Source organism: Diorhabda carinulata, chromosome 1 (genome assembly GCF_026250575.1).
Source record: "Diorhabda carinulata isolate Delta chromosome 1, icDioCari1.1, whole genome shotgun sequence".
NCBI classification, from domain to species: Eukaryota; Metazoa; Arthropoda; class Insecta; order Coleoptera; family Chrysomelidae; genus Diorhabda; species Diorhabda carinulata.
The window spans coordinates 4,111,474-4,124,505 of NC_079460.1; the positions used below are offsets into that span (position 1 = coordinate 4,111,474).

General features: G+C 32.6%; 1 protein-coding gene across 2 annotated transcripts in view; it reads left to right on the forward strand.

The window, feature by feature from the left end:
* Nucleotides 1-2,862: 2,862 nt before the first annotated feature.
* Nucleotides 2,863-13,032, forward strand: part of LOC130896152 (homeobox protein prospero) — a 229,720-nt gene continuing 219,550 nt past the window's right edge. For both annotated transcript variants that reach the window (XM_057804058.1, XM_057804084.1), the window contains exon 1: nt 2,863-2,991. The gene's annotated coding sequence lies outside the window, so the exon portion shown is untranslated. The remainder of the gene's footprint in view (nt 2,992-13,032) is intronic.

Sequence of the window (13,032 nt, forward strand, 5' to 3'; positions counted from 1 at the left end):
GAAAATTTTCATTTTCTGAAATTATCCCACCTAAAAGCTAACACAATTGCAATAGACTTGCTTCGTCACCAGTTTCTAAACTGTAAGTTAGGCGTTCAACCCGGTGACAAAATTTTTACCAAACTCTCTTACAATATATGTGTGAAAGACTGAACTCAACACTAAGGACATAAACGTGAATAAAGAAAAGCTGAACCATCTGCGATTAGTCGACGATCTCAAACCGACAAGACGAGGCATATAAAACGATCTCAGTATCTACATATTTCCAAGAAGTAACCATAAATATAAACATTACCAAGATCCAATTTATGACAAATTTAGTTTCTTCCAACTCGTAACGTAATGTTAGAAGGGAAAGGAATCAAATATCTGGAACATGAGATCCTGATGAAGAGAGACAATCAAACCTGAGAACTGAAAAGGAGAATAGGACTGACTGCATACTCAGACATGTATTCTAGTCAGATACACCGACGTGTCTCTAACAAAACCAAAATTGATGGAAATACCAGCATTGACACATAAACTGTGAATAAAATAAGTGACATTACCAGCTAAAAATCGAAACGGATAATTGCGTAGACTAAAAAAAGTTACGGATGCATTTGAAAGAGTCACACGTTTGAAATGGAACTGGGTTGGCCTAGTCGCAAGATTGTTAGGTAATAGACGAAGGGGAAATTAGAATGGCGTCCCATACAGAAGCAGGGAACTACCGCTGATGCGATAGACGGACGATTTGATATCTCCCAACTGGATGTAATATGCCAAAGACCAAGCAAAATGGTCTAGGTTAAGAAGGACTTATGTCCAGTATTGGATGAGACAGGCTGCTAAATTATGATGATGATGATGAAAATATCCACACTGTATATTTCATACAGTGACTGAGGAACTATACGCGCAGTTGGATACTGCATTTGCTCACTTTGAACCAAAACCGCATTGGAATAAACACTTTCCAAGTCATATTGATGCGGTCAGATTTTTTTGTCACACCTGTAGATAAAACTGTAGCCACCACTACACTTCCGAGATGAAAAAACTGCCAAAGCAATTTTTTAGGAGGGAGAACCAGCGTCTAAGAAATGAAAGATGGAAGTTCATCAGTCAGAAAAGTTTTTGGGATCATGGGATTGTATTCATCGACTATCATCAGAAAATAACAAGTATTGAGCATTTTCGCTTTATAGGGTAAAGGGAAAAACTGCAAAAAGTACAACGCACCTTCCTACAATGTCGCTATAGCTAAAATTCTCGGAACGCACTTTATATTGATTAATTACACACCTTATTGATCAGATCCGACCCTTAGTGACTTTTGGCTATTTCCTTACATTGAAATTTCATCTCTCATCAAACGAGGACATCGTCTATTTTGAGGATAAAAACCTCAACTCTTATTTGGATCAGATCCTAGCGACTTTTTGCCGCTTCCTAACCTTGAAATTTCACTTGCAAGACAAATATCCTCATCATACGAAGACTTTATCGTCTACGAGGTCTGGCTTCTAAATAACAAGACTGCGCGCCTAAAGGGCGCCCTAGACGGGTGGGATAAAAAACGAGTAGTGCGTTGGGTATCTAAATATCTTGTCTGTACACGTCGATAAAGAATACACATGACAAAAGTCTGTGCGAAGTTGGTGCCAAAAAATCTGACCCTTAACCAAAAGCTCTTGCGTCAACGGGTCTGCTCAGATTTTATTGAAAGGTTAGAAAAACATCTGCTTTGAAAGAGACCCGATTTGAGTCGATGGAAGCAGTAAAGCAAAAAATTACAGAGCTCCTAAAGGCACTCACCAAAGAAGATTTCCAGCACTGTTTTGATCAATGGAAAAACGTATCAAACGAAAACTTTATGGCTTATTTTGAAGATAAAAACCGCATCTATTATTTGGAAGGGTTAAAAAGGTCATAGCCCCGCTGTGTATAGATTTCAAAGAAGATTATGTTGTAAAATTCTCAGACAACCCTCGTATGTGAATAATTTGAAAATAAGTTAACTTGGCGATCAAGTAAAATTGAGGAGAAAATTGATTGTATTCATTTTCAAAACCTAACCATTATAAGTTTAAGCCGAACAAAAAATGAGACCAAACATACTTGAAACAACAACCGCGCAAATTGAAGCATCTCCGAGGTTTCCAATCATCCTCGTAATTGCCGTGCACATGTGGTAAGGAGAGCAAACAACGCCATGACTTCACTTTCGAAGCGAAGCAAAAGAAGACAAATAAAAAAGATCGCCCGTACGGAGAATGAAAATAGAATAGGAAGTTCCTTGAACTCTAAACAGCGCGCAAAGCTATGCATCTCTCATTCACAAATTATTAATCGAAGCGACCTTGACATTTTTTCGAATATAAACTCCATACTCACTTATCCGGCGCCGCGCCGTACAGAAGCCGACGACGGAAAAAAAAACCGGCGATGGATTCGACGCTCGTAAAGGAATTGGTTCCGTCATTTATCAAATAGAAGGTAACTCTTTTACTAAATAAAAGGAAAATCTAATAACGTGTTAACAATTTAATTTCCATGTTCCATATGACAAAAAACAGATCAGTTCTATTGTTAATAATTTCCAATATCAGGGAGAACATATTAAACAATTATTTCTCCAAATTTGTCAACTTTCCTGTGAAAGGAAATATGAAAAGCGCTAGGTGACATCAATTTGAACATTCGTTAGACCACATAACTTACTGTGTATTATTTCCTGTTAAATTTCATTTTTTTGATAATCGTTACCTTCGATCTAAAAATGCTCGAACGAAGCTTCACGTTAAAAACGATAAAACTGGTAGCGGGGACAGAGAGGCGGCGCACAAAATTGAACTTTTCATAACAGCTCCTAGTTTTTATCCGGGGTTGCGGGTATATGGCCGTGAAGTTTTGGAACGATCGGCCCGATAATATCATGGAAGGAAGTTGGAACTTGGTGTACGGCTGATGATATGACACACTTTTTTCGTGGTTGCTGTCGTAAGTAAAATAATATGAGGGTGTGTTTTTGTTGTATGGTAATGTTATATATTGAGCATGAGCAAACGTGTTAAGTAATTTCGAGATTAGTTTTGGTATATAGATTTCTAATTTATCGCTACATTTGCACCACAAAGTAATAGAAACATGAATTTGAATTTTTTCATAGGTTGCGGTATTTACAGCACGAATTCAACAATATTTGGTAATTTTGTAAAATTATAATAACTCATTATTACTAGCGAATAATTATCCTAATTTCTTGCTCAGTTTTGCTGAGAAGCATTAACAAATTAAAAAATGACTTATTGTAACATTAAGTGAAGAATTTTCTGTTCTATGTAAGAAAATCGCTGCAAAGAAAACTTATCACATCGTTATGCTGGATATTTTGAGAAATATTATAATAAATCTTCTCATTTTGACAGATATTTGCAATAAATGTTTCTTTACCATTATAAATCAAGTTAAAACTTTAAATATTTCATTATGAAACATCATTTTTGAAACTCACGGCAAAATCCGTTAAAACTAACCTCAATTTTATCTGAGATTTCTATATTTGAAGTTATGTACTCAGAAATACTTTTATTTATATAAAATCATATAATTTCATTATAGATTCAATTTTTGTAAAATATTTATTTCAATGAAACGTGCTTACTATGTCAGACATACTTGAATCACCTTGTATATAAAAATCTATATTTAATTGATTTGCGAGTTGATTTATTTTGGTTTTAATAAATAATTTTGAGAAACTGAAAAATCCGGTTATAGAAAAATAGTTTTTTTAATAAATTCAAATTTATCATCTACTAACGTTCTATCTATTTCAACAAAATGGAGGCTTGATATTACGTCCGTCGCGACGTTGGATAAGGCAGAGCCTCTGCTGATCAATAATGAATATGTCCGACTTCGCCATCAACAACACTCATTCCAGATATTTGCTCTCTCCACTCTCCAGCGGCATCGGACATCGCCAGCTTGTTCAAACAGACTCAATGCCAGATATTTCACTAGTCGCTCCCTCTTACCCTCTTCGTTATCTATTTGGTATTTTTATCAGAGGTCAAATTGAAAACGATTGAATAAAAATGAAAAGAAGTTTGTAATTATATTTGGTTCGTTTTATTATAATTTATTTCAACTACAATTACGAGAATTTCAAGATTCTGTTGAATACACAGAGTGAATAGTTTAAAAGAATCGAATGCTTAAGCAACAGTTGATATTCTGGTGAACTTTGAACCTAGTTGACCAATAAATTTTGTGCAATCTTCATCCAAAGTTGTAGAAGAAGATTTCTAAGCTCCTATAGCAGGATGAAATAAAAGATCATGTCTTTCCATTCATGAAGCCAGTGTTCAAAAACTTAAGCTAATATTTGTTACCTTTAGGTGGCATTGATCTTAAATTAGAGTTTAGTTAGAGTTCCGTATTCTACGAGAAGTGAGTTCCAGAAAACGATCAACAATTGCGGTTGAGACACTGGATCTTCCAGTTCAAAATTGTTGAAATTGATTCAGTATCTTTGAAAATACACTTTGAGACAAATTTAGTCGATTTCCAACGTGTCCAGGTTTTGAGCACCATTAGAGTAATTCAATAACTAAACAGCAGGGCTCACTGCTGGGACTGACTCTTCCTTCTCTATTCATCTTTGCATCCGTTGGATTGCACGCTTCTCCAATTTCAGAGAGATTACTGCACGACTATTCTCTTAGGAGCGCGGAGCAAGATCTTTACTTACCTACTCAACGTTCAGAATTTGGGCTCCATATTTTACAATGCAAAAAAATGCACAATCACTTACCAATTAAAATCAAATCGATATACTCGTAATCTGTTCCCGTATTCCGCAATAATTTGAGGGCATATTTACTGGAAAGTGCTACTCTTCTAATCCAATAATAATATTTAAATCCGGGTATACTGGTTTAATTTTGAACTTATACAGGGTGTCCCACGACGAGTTAAAACTATCTGTATATGGCAAAACACTTATAGTAAAGTAATGAAAATTTCTATGTTTGGGTTTTCGGATACGATCTTTTTTCAATTTTTTTCAAAGATGGCCGGCTTCCGGTTCTACTTTTTGAGTTATTAAATTTTTTGTAACCCTTGCAGATCCTTATAAATTATTTTTTACGAGGATACCCTTAAAAATGTGAAAAAGGTTTTTATTCGGTTGCTTTTATCAAAGTCAGACGTATTAGAATCTATGTTGAAAAATTTTTCATTTCATACAGGGTGTGTATAAAAAGTGTTTAAAGTTTAACTTAATAAATATCAAATTTCTTAATTTTTTTCTATTTCAATACATTCGAGGGTAAAAAATAAGGCAAATTTTTGTATACTTTCTTATACCTAGACCTCACCGTTATCCAAATATTAAATATTTTCTGTAAATTTTTAGAGATGCAGGTGTGGTCTAAATTTTATTTAGTCGTTATTAAATTGAGAACGAGATATTTTAACCATTTTCGAAAGTATCAACAATTGACTAATGACAGTTAAATAAGTGTCATTTATTACAAAGCCTACTAAAAAAATACATAAAAAAATTAAAACATGTTCAAAAATACAATAATAAATAAAACCTCAAATATCTCGGAAACGTCTAAAATCTGGAAAAGTATTAGTAAATACAATTCGATTTGAAAATAATTTTTTATTTCTTAGTGTTTGTATCAACGGGTCAAAATAAAATTTCGACTAGACTCGCATCTCTAAAAATTTACAGAAAATATTTAATATCTGGATAACGGTGAGGTTTAGGTATAGGAAAGTATACATATGCCTTATTTTTCACCCTTGAATGCATTAAAATAGAAAAAACCGGGTGGTTCTATTTAAAAAAATTTTATATTTATGTAGTTCGAAGTACTTCGAACAAACTTTATAAAATGAAAAATTTGAAAATTTGAAAAAACATTGATTGAAATACGTCTAGCTTTGCTAAAAGCAACCGAATAGAAATTATTTTCATATCTTCAAGAGTGTCTTCGTAAAAATATAATTTATAAGTTTCTACAACGGTCAAATTTAAAAAAAATAATAACATAAAAACTATGCAGTTTTCGAAAAAAGTTTTTAGACAAAAGTATACTAAAATTTTACGAAGATTTCAAAAATGTATCAATATACATGATGTTCCATATTTAAAATAACAGTTACAGTGAAAATATTTTAGTTAAAAAGATCTTATCCTAAAATCCAAACGTAGAAATTTTCATGATATTACTACAAGTATTTACCATACACAAATAATTTTAACTCGTCGTGGGACACCCTGTATACTTATTACCTATCACTATTACCTATAAATATAAATAATTTCAACTAAATGATTTAGTTTATAAAATACTTTTTGTATTATGTTTTTTCTTTAAAACTATGGTTCTGTAGAAAAAAAATATCCCGTTACCGTATTTTCTCTACAAATCAAATATAAATCTATTTAAGTAGAAAAATAGTATTTTATATCGACCAAAATTGCAAAGATTAAATTGAAATTAAATTAACATCTGTCTATGCTATCTGCTAATGTTTTTATAATTCTATTGGGGACTGATCGTAAACTTCTGTATTTTTAGCAGAACATAAACTTTTAGTATTTATAAAAATAAATATTTATGTTCAACAAGAATACAAACAATACAGAAGATCCTCCTCAATAATATCGGGAGTAAAAAATTGAACAGAGGAAAATAAACATGCAAATCTAACTAAAATATCACTTACTTATTGATTAAATCTCATATTGGAATAATTACCATGCAATACTAAAACTAAAACCAAAAAAATGTTCAAAAAACCGCAAACATGTTTCTATATGAAACAATTTTCGTGAGTAACCGATTTCAATCACGAGATCATACTGAATTGCTTTTAATAAAATTTCTTGATCCCCAAGATATCAAAACACCTTATTCTAACCGGTTCATCTTCAATTTGCACGTGTCCTTTTCTATCTCACAGCTGAGGTAGATGCATCATTCAGCTCTATCCCTTTTCGTAACTCTTTGTAAGAAGCTGGTAAATATATTTCTAGAAGTAAGGGATAGGGAAGTGGTTGTTTAAATTTTAATTTATCTAGGCGGTCACTGTGGGAATTTTCGGCAGGTTGCTAGATGACCTTTTTTATGTAAATCGAATTATTTGAATTTGAACAGTGGACATAGAAAATGTATTTGGGTTTCTTTACTGACTTGTTTTATTCATTTACACAGTTGTTTCGTTTAATACTCGTAAGATTATTTTGAAATAAATCATCAGATAAAAATATGAGCTGCTCTAAAAACGAAAAGCATATTGAGATTGCAAACAATTATCTACAAACAAGAATAACAAAAATTCAATCTATAAACTTTATTAATATGCTTCAGGATATCCAAATATATCATAATAAAATGGTCTCAATTAAAAAAAAATGTACACTACTGATCGAAAGTTCTTGCCCACCCCATAATTTATTAAATTAATTTTTTTATATTTCCTATTTCAATATTTAATAATTAATTGAAGAACCTCGGCTGTAAAACACGTGGGAGGCTCGATGTTGGTTTGGGGATGTTTTGAAGGAAGGCTTTACAAAATATTAAAGTAGAATGTAGTACATTCCGACCAGCATCTGATCGGCAAAAAATTTATCTTTCATCATAACAACGACCCTAAGCAAAGAAATATGAACTGAACCTCAACCCAATTCCCTGAAAAACGAATGGAACCAAATAGACGACGACTATTCGTCGAATTTGATACAGAGAAAGAGAGAGAATCAAAAATTGAAATTACTGACTTTAATTTTATCTTTACTATATATTCTTTTAAATATAAATATCAAAATCGATCGTAATCTTCATCATCAACCCTTTCAATCCTTTGGATTAAGGCTATCGAGTTTGTTGCTTTAAATCCTTTTTTTTGAGGTGGATTACTCCTCGTTTTCTATTTTTGTTTACTTTATATTTTATCGTTTGTCTTGGCTACTTTTGTTATTACTTTCCATTCCTTTCGGTTCCGACATTTTGCTCTTTAGTTCCCTATATTAAGTGCTCTAATGTACCCTCTATTTCGTTTCTCCAAGTCTTTCTCTTCTCCGTGCCGACAGTAGGGTCCATTGCGTTATTCATTTGATCATTTCAGTTGGTTTTCTTCTCGTTATATGCCCAGTCCAGTTGAGTCTTCGTGCTTATATGTATCTCCAGATCTTTCTCTATTTCTTCTTTTTTCTTTATTCTCCTTTCTTTCTCCTGTGTTGTGTTTGAACCTGTTATAGTTCTTTTAAGTTCTTCTTCTTCTTCCCTTTTATTGATTACTGTTCTTTCCATCGCATACGTGATTACTGATCTTATTAGGGTTTTGTATATTTTTATTTTATTTTGTTTGGTTATGTTTTTGTTTCTTCCATAGGCTTGATAGTATTTTTATATCCTTTTCTTTATCCTGTCTCTTGTTGTTTGTTCCAAAGTTATTTATCGACAGTTAAAGTCTTTTATTGAATCGAAAGCATTTCTGAAGTCAATAAAAACTATGAGTATTTCTCTTTTATATTCCACTGTCTTTTGTATTATTTGGTTTAGAGTGTGGATATTACGTCGATAGTTAATGTTTCTGGTCTAAAGCCGTTTTAATAATTCCTTAGTTCTTCCTCATGCAGAATACAGGGTGCGTAAAAACTTTTGATCATTATTGTAGATTGATTTTATAGATCATGTACAACTGGTCGCAACAAATTTCTTCTTTGTTCTCCTACAAAACAAATATACGTAATGAATTCTTAATCATCTGGAATGAATTTGAGGGATGTTATTGGTGACGAGGAGGGATGAGACAAAGAAAATTCTACACGTCGTATGAGAGTATCCCTTACAGAATTACTACGTCATTTCGTCCCTTTGAAATCGTTTTCGGGATTAAGTTGGTGTGGAATTTCTAACAAGAGACGTTAACGTAAATTCGGGGTTTCTCGTCGTTTAATTTCAGTAAAGGGTTCAAATTACTCGAGATTATGAAGGCGAAAAATATTCATAAAAAGAATGTAGAAACGCTGCCATTCCATTTTATATATATTATAATAAAAGGAGTAGTGAGAAAATAATAACTTGTGATTTGTTCTTGATCTCTTCTCAATCAATATCAATACTGTCTTCCAGGAGCTCGACGTTTTCACACAGCTCTTCGCACGATTTGGAGAACAAGGATTATTGCAAGCCAATTGCTTGCAGGCAGGGTTCAACTATAGTTTCAGCCAGAAAGGTTTGTCACAGAAAAAACCTTAATAGAGCAATTTTTAGGAAATTTTATGTATTTTCATTTTGCATAGAAAAGTTGATAGTTGCTTATTTTTAAGCAGAAAACTGCCTGGGATCTTTCTCCTTTTTGTTTCGTCACGAAATTTTGTTACCAAACTTTAGATTAAGATTCAGCACTACAAAAATCATAAAAAATGGAAAAAAGCAAGCACAAATTGACTGTACTATAATAGTACGTATAATTTTTCTTCTTATTTCCTTTCTGCCATGCATTCATTGTCTCGTTATCTTTCTTCATGCCATGTTTAATACACTTCGTCTTCTCAGCTTTAATTTCCAGTCGTCGGTCATAAATTATTGGTTATATATAATTTCTGAAGGATTCTTCTGATACGGTTTTATCCTCTTAATTCTATTTATTTAAAAGATCATTTAAAATTTTCCCAATCATATACGACGCTTTCATTCTCTCTCTTTTTTTTTGTAATTTCATTACATCATACGAGTTAATTATTTCTGGAATTCACATTGTGAGCGAGAGGGAATAGAAAGCATAGTCCTACAATTAACCCCCTCGTGTGCGAGAGGCAAGCATATATCCACCATTGATCTTGTTCGCACTCGTCCTTCGCAAACAGACCAAGCAAGCATCTAGTCGGCCGTTTTATAAAATCTGAATGTACGCACAAGCCTGAAAGTCGATACGCGAACTAGAAGAGGACGACTATTGGTTCACGAGTCGGTCACGTGACCGACGGCGAATATTTTACCGTCGAAGACACATAATTCCACTTATACAGGCTCCTGAAATATCTAAAAATTGAGAATCGTCTAACTAAAGAAAATGGAGATAATTCAGGATTTACATTCATAAGGTAATTGTTTGTACTACCTTAAGAAATAATATTTTCAATGAAATGGTTTGGTAGTCGATACTTGTCCACCTAAATGACTAAAACTTGGTCTCGAGAACGTCAACCCTCTTTTTTTGGCTATCATCATCAGTGAAAGCACCTAGAGAACTCGCGACTGTCTTGCTTATGTGATTGACCCGAATTTAACAAATCTATATCATTTACTGGATCTAGAAGTCTAGGTTAGATCAGCTTTGAAAGTAACAATCTATAATTTGTAATAAATCTAATTGTAAATTTTGTGGTGAGTCCTTTTGGCTTCCCAGCATCATACCTAGAAGATATTTTGTACAAGACTCTGCATCTCATTGTTAGTACTGCTCCTGCGAGATAGCTAAGCCTTTTGATGCAGAGTAAAAGCTCTGCGGTCTCTATGGCTTGTTCGAAGAAACTATCTTTTGTCTCAAGGTGGTATTCAACCAGTTTAATGTCCTTTCTGGACATCACGGGAAGTTCCTCAGACTTTTTAGCTGATATGGGTATGATTTTTTAGATTGTCTTTGGGTAGAAACACCGTTAGTCAGTCGGACGAATTCTTAATGCTCATAAACCGCAATCTTATTTGAATGAATTTTTGTCACAACTTTGTAAAAGTAAACCCTGTATACTATTGAATCGTTGCTGTAAAATTATGAAAATATTTGTTGAATCAGTTCCTCCTTTCCCTCTTGTCTGTTGCCAGACCCTATATGAACCTGTAACGTTTAAAACACTTTTCTCCTGATTCTCTTTTTCTTTTTTGACAGCTCGGCCACCTGCGATGGTACATTTTTTAATTGAATTATGGTTTTTGCGGCTTGTGCTAGGTCAGGAAATTTGTCCGAGCTTTCTTTTCTCGATTGTTTACGATCTTTATTTCAGTTTTTCATGTCAATTTAATTTTCTAACGAATTTTTCATATGACTGTGGAAAATAAGGTGTTATCAATAATTATATATACAATATATATATATATATATATATATATATATATATATATATATATATATATATATATATATATATATATTCACTTATTCATATGCTTAATGAATCGTATTTTGATATTTCTTTTTGTTTGCCCAATACTATAATAATAGCAAGAGGCAGCATATGATGAATAAAACTATTCCAGGAGAAGTATTTGCTGTAAAAACATATTGTATTATTATATCTCGCGTTTTCATTTACAGTTTTTACTTAAAATGAATTCTACATGTTATTTTATGTCTAGTGTGTAATATTTCTTCGAAAGGAGGAAACTACTACAATGAAAACTACTTGTAGAAATATTATTTCTATAAAGTAATTATATGAGACTACATATTTTTTTTCAACGTTACTTCTATTTACCTCATATACTTTTCCTAGCGATATTTAATAAGTTCGATACTCTTTTTATAATAAGAATCGTCAAGCATTTCAAAATAGTCATTAACTGCCTACATCACCTCTTATTTGTTGGAAAATTTGAAAACGTTCACTATTGATGGCTGCCAAACAAATACTAAGCAACATGGAGTCTTCCAGCTTGAAACTTATAGTGTATATATTGTGGTATTTTCCATGCAACTACCGCCATCTCTAGATCAGACCAGGTACTTCTAGGACCATCCTTATAAACTGGACTACCTTCACGTTTTCTTATTAGCTCTTGTGATACTCCTACGACCATGTTGAAACTTCATTTAATTTTTTTGGAGATTCTTTGATTTACATACAAAATTCTAGCAAACAAACTAGTTTTTGCTATAATATAATTGATTCGATTCAATTTTCAAGGGTTGATAATTTTTTATTGCAAGGTTAATATTATGAGTATCATATTCTTTATTTAACCTACAAACTTTGATCTAAGAATCTTGAGGGTGCGTCAAATTTGATTTATAATGAACCATGATATAGGAAACAGTTATTGGTAGGTGGAATAAGTTTAGAAAATAAAAATAGAAGCGACTTATTTTAAGTTTCAATCCCTATGGAAATCAACTTAAGTACGCTGATGGGCCTAATTAAAACTTTGGAAATTCTGGCTGTGTTCTGGAGAATAGAGGAAAATTGAATACATTATTAACGGGCTTTGAAAAGTCAGAAAAGAACCGTCGGGACGTGCATAGTATGAAAATATAAAGCCGCAGCCGTGAATCTGATTCACTACTACAAATGTAGAATAATAGAGAACTGGATATTGGAGTTTTGTTTTCATGTAAACAGGAGATAATCGCGTATAAATTTGTTTATTCTTATTATTTTCTTGTATTCTGTTATATATCTTTTAATGCTTCTAAATTTCTCTCATTTCAGATTTCTCGAACGCACAAAAACGTATTTCTTATTTAGATCAGTTCAAAAGCTGAGTATACATCAGTAAGCCAATGACAACGTACTATATTATTTTCAATCTTTCCAGTTCAAAATTAGGCCAGGGCATTTACGAAATAAAAACACCAAAAAATCGGTAAAAATTTTGTTTTTTTGCGTTTTGTGCTGAACCTATGCAAGACTCGTCTTTGTTACTATGAGCAATATTGTAGAGAAATGAAAAATCTTCAAAATAAGCGTTTATAAATTAAATTTCGATAATTTGTTGTTTATAATTTGTTTAATTTTTTTAAACCTTTAATATAAAGGTGTCTTATTCACTGAAAACCGAGATCTCGATGTACTTAATCAATGCTCTAAAGATGGGCCCTGTGGCCCCAATAGTTTTTGTAAAATGGCAATTAAACCATAGGAGGCCCTTTCTTTCAAAGGGCCATTCTTGCTCACCGGATGGTCCTATCATCATTTGGAAAGTCGCGATGGAAAGAAGAAGACTTGAACTAAAAATCCCTCAGCTCGGTTTTTAGATTTTTTTTGACCTTATAAAAGTGTTCAAAAAAGGG